A 4,721-nucleotide genomic window follows, 5' to 3' on the forward strand; every position below is an offset into this window, starting at 1 on the left:
TTCACTTGGTGGGGTCTGCGGTGTGGTCTGGCCCTGGCAGAGGTGGAGGTGGCCTCTTTCTCAGACAAGTGTTCTGACTTCTGTGGAGATTCCCCCCCACCCTCATCCCGCCACCCTTGCCCTCCAGGTGCTGCACTGCAACCTTTGGGTGCAGACACTGAGGAGGGAGCAGGTGCTCTGATCAGCTTGGTTGCTTACTCCCTCAGCCCCTGGGCAGCCAGCCTCACCTCCAGCCCCTCAGATGGTCCCTTTCCACAGGAGCTGCCACCACCTCGGGCCACCTCACTCTCTTACCTGGGGTCTCCTTGATGTGAACATTTTGGTTCTTCTTTCCCATGATCCACTTGGGCTCCAACGTGAGAGCTGGCCGCCATGAATAGCCTGTTGTTCCTTCTCTGGCTTGTCCAAGCTTGGATCTGAGGCCAGTCCTATGTCCCTTAAGCTGCGCGGGTCCCAGTTAAACTCTTCAAGCAAGCTCCTTAATGCCTTTACTTCAGATGAAGTAGACCAGCTGCACCTCTCTCCCTCCCCTCGGGATGGATCCTGGCTCCCAAAAAGTTCTTTCTGAGGCCCACCTCTCAGCCTTCCCTCCCTTAATGAGAGTGAGTTTTGAGGAGCCCTGCGAAGCGTTTTCCCCAGTCCCTCCATGGAGATTTTGCAGGTGGTTGCCCCAGATGAAAAACACAATTAATCGCAAAGCCCTCTCGGGATATTTGACAGGAAAGGAGACGCTAATGTTGAGGAAAGTCAGAAGCACAGTGGATTTGCGGGTTCCCATGACAGCCGCCTGCCCACTTCTGCCAAAATCTCCCTTATAAGTGTATCCTAAAGCAGAGCTGCTCCGCGGCCATCTCCAATCTCCCTTTGTGGGCCTCATCAACCAGCAAGCGCGTGACACACCTGACGTCACGGGGCTGTGATCCAGCACATGGAGAGGGCTCAGCTCTCGGCAGGGCTCCAGTCTCTGTTACAGAACAATTTCGTTCCGCACAGCTGTGCACCTGCGCGGTAACACCCTCTGTGCTCTCAGATGGTCAAGTCGAGAACCCGGTCCTCAGCTTCTAATAGATTGTACTTGGCCCTCCTCCCTTGACACTAGAGGGGTCTAACCCTTCCTGAAACGTGGCGTCGTTATCTCTGGCTGCCTCCCCTGAACTTTCCGTTTAAGCATCTACTGCACACACGCAAAGCAAAAAGGACTCACTCCCTTTCATATGTATATATTTATAGAGTGTATCTGAACATCTTTCCATGTGGTTGTAGTGTAGTGTACACATTGTAGTGTTTCCTCATAATGGATCCCAGAATCCCTACAAGGCAGGTGTAATGAAACCCCCTCCCAGTCTGGCTTAAGGCAACCTGTTTCTATTACAGTCGTTTAAAAAGCAGCGAGCGAAGCGGGCTCTGGCCAGTAGCCTTCGATAAGCCCTGGATGTCTTGCTCTGTGCCCAGCCTGTGCCCTGACCGCCCGCCTGACCTAGGGCTGCCAGTCCCCCAGGGTCACCACCACCAGCTTCCCCTCTGCACTGCCCATCCCTCTCCTCCCTGTCTCTGAGTCACTATGGCACAGGAAGGTTTAGAATAAAGTACAGAATTATTTGAGAACTAGCCAAACCCCAAATAATATTAATTCTTCATGTAAGTTCGCACATAATTCACAAATTCTAGGTGTCTTGTCACGTTTAAAAGAAATTGATCCTAGTGGCTTTTCTTTCCTTCTTTTCTTTTTTTTTCTTTTTTTTTTTTTTTTTTTTTTTTTTTTTTTTGAGACGGATTCTCGCTCTCTCGCCCAGGCTGGAGTGCAGTGGCGCAGTCTCGGCTCACTGCAACCTCTGCCTCCCGGGTTCACGCCATTCTCCTGCCCCAGCCTCCTAAGTAGCTAGGACTACAGGTGCCCACCAACACGCCCGGCTAATTTTTTGTATTTTCAGTGGAGACAGGGTTTCACCGTGTTAGCCAGGATGGTCTCGATCTCCTGACCTCATGATCCGCCCTCCTCAGCCCTCCTCGGCCTCCCAAAGTGCTGGGATTACAGGTGTGAGCCACCGCGCCCGGCCGGCCCCGTAGTGCCTTTTAAATTTTTTTTCCATGTGTTCACTTCCGGGTCTGGGGTCGATCCAGATGCCCGAGGCAATAGAATGCTTGGCCTCCGGATAAGCGAGGCGCCCTTTGCGTTCATTCCCGGCTGCATCTGTGGCGACCACAGCGGCTCGGGCGGCGACTCTCCGGCCAGCGGCGGCGGTAGGAAGCACCGGCGGCAGTGTAGGGACTGAATCCGAGCCTCGCTGCGTTACCTCACTCTCTCGCTCGTTCCCCTCTACCTCACTCGCCAGCTCCCTGAGTGGTTCGCTTTCCTCGTTCGGCCGCCCGCGGGTGAGATATGCGGCCGCCACTGCCTCCTCCGGAGCTTACTGACAGGCTAGGGTCTCAGCATGCGCCCCGGACCGACCCCGCTGCTGGTGGCTGCGCCTCTGAGGGAAAAAAATTATACGCAAATAAATATGTGGCAATTAAGCTGGAGCCCATGAAATCAAAGCACCACAGCTACATTTGGAAAACAGATTCTATAAGCAGTTAGGACCTGGAGATTGTGTACCTCAAGTTTACTATTTCTGGCCTTGTGGTAAATACAATGCTATGGTGCTGGAACTGCTGGGACCTACTTTGGAATATTTGTTTGACTTGTGTGACAGAACATTTTCTTTTAAAACACTTCAGGTGATAGCTCTACAACTGATTTCTCTCATGGAATATGTCCATTCAAAGAACTTGATATACAAAGATGTAAAACCTGAGAACTTGTTAATAGGACGACCAGGAAACAAAGCCCAGCAAGTTATTCATATTATAGATTTTGGTTTGGCAAAGAAATATATTGATCCAGAGACAAACACATACCATACCGAGAACACAAGTGCCCTATGGGAACAGCTAGATATACGAGTGTAAACACACATTTAGGAAAAGGACAAAGTAGAAGAGATGATTTAGAAGCTTTAGGTCACATGTTCATGTATTTTCTGAGAGGCAGTCTTCCTTGGCAAGGCTTAAAGGCCGACACACTAAAAGAGAGATATCAGAAAATTGGAGATACAAAATGGGCTACACCAGTAGAAGTGTTAGGTGAAAATTTTCCAGAAATGGCAACGTATCTTCGTTATGTAAGAAGGTTAGACTTTTTTTAAAAACAAAACCAGACTATGACTGCTTACGAGAGCTTTTTACTGACTTGTTTGATTGAAAAGGATATATATTTGATTATGAATATGACTGGATTGGTGAACAGTTGCCTACTCCAGTGGGTGCGGTTCAGCAAGATCCTACTCTGTCATCAAACAGGGAAGCACATCAACACAGAGATAAGATGCAACAATCCAAAAACAAGGTTGTAAGTTCTACAAATGGAGAGTTGAACACAGATGATCCCACCGCAGGACGTTCAAATGCACCCATCACAGCCCCTACTGAAGTAGAAGTAATGGATGAAACCAAGTGCTGCTGTTTTTTCAAATGAAGGAAAAGGAAAACCATACAGCGCCACAAATGACTCTGGACACCGACAGATCCTGGGGAGTTACTTACATGTTCATCTGCTGTCTTGTGATTAAAATAATCTCTGTAGGTGGAACAGGAATTAAAAGAAATCAAAGAATGTGTAAGCAAAAAACTCAGTTGTATGTAAGAAAACCCAGTTCCCCTTTAGGAAGAGAAAGAGCTGGAGTCCTTTAAAATAAACTGCCTGTTTTTCCTTCTGTGGCTAGTGAGCCTTATCTCTCCCTTTCCCAGGCATTGTGAAGACCCTGTTTCTCTAGCTGCACAGCGCAAGGTCACTAGACAGATCATCTCAAGTCGTAAAAGATGTTGTTCCTTGAAAAGTAAGAAATAATGTAATGCATGTCTTAATTGAATAACTGTCTTTTCTCGCTTCTGTAATGTGCTTCCCCCTGCACAGATCTCCCCCCGTTCCACGAAATGCTTAAAAGGTAGCTTGACTCTTTGTTCAGGGCTCAGTCCTTTGGATGTTTATCCGACTGGGTTGGTGCACCTAAATAATTAAATAATTCCTCCTCAACCCCTTGGTCTCTCTGATTCCTTAATTATCCCACAGCATAGTGACCAAATATATTTTCAAGGACTCACTCTTAGAAAAAAAAAATGTCATACTTTCATGCTTCGTTCTGTGGTTGGCTCATATTCATTTTTTTTTTCCCAATTTAACTTTTATGGAAGCTTTAAAGTTTTGTCAAAACATGAGTGCTTTGCCCATCAATGAATGGAATGGACCAATGAGGTGGTATTGATGAATATAGTTCTATAGAACATTTTTCAGAAGTTCTTCTGTTGTAGAAAGCAGTACAGTATCTTAAGTGTCAACCAGTTATATATCTAATCTGGTTTTTTATAACTTCTGTAAGAGCATAATTGAACAGGATTTTTTTTTCTCAGTGGACAATACAACAGAGAAAACAGAGTTGCCCAAATATTTAAAAGAAGTTACTCCTTGAGAAGTTCACATTTTCAGCCATCTTCATTGATTTCAGTATTACTGATGGTACTGTTATTCATAAGTCATATTAACATTCTGTCTGTGAAATCATGGTACAGTCACTGCCCAGAGGTACGGAGGAAAAAGCAGTATGGGTTCGGTAGATGGTAGTGGTAAAATTAATCTTAAGTAGTGTGGTAAATATGTGCTCTGCTTTTTTTTTTTTTTTTTTTTT

The 4,721-nt window shown here is 46.5% G+C and overlaps 1 pseudogene; it reads left to right on the forward strand.

The window, feature by feature from the left end:
- The first annotated feature begins 2,068 nt into the window (after nt 1-2,068).
- Nucleotides 2,069-3,654, forward strand: LOC108523278 (casein kinase I pseudogene; annotated as a pseudogene).
- Nucleotides 3,655-4,721: the final 1,067 nt, after the last annotated feature.

This window comes from Rhinopithecus bieti, unplaced genomic scaffold, assembly GCF_001698545.2.
Source record: "Rhinopithecus bieti isolate Rb0 unplaced genomic scaffold, ASM169854v2 scaffold_74470, whole genome shotgun sequence".
In the NCBI taxonomy this organism is placed as follows: Eukaryota; Metazoa; Chordata; class Mammalia; order Primates; family Cercopithecidae; genus Rhinopithecus; species Rhinopithecus bieti.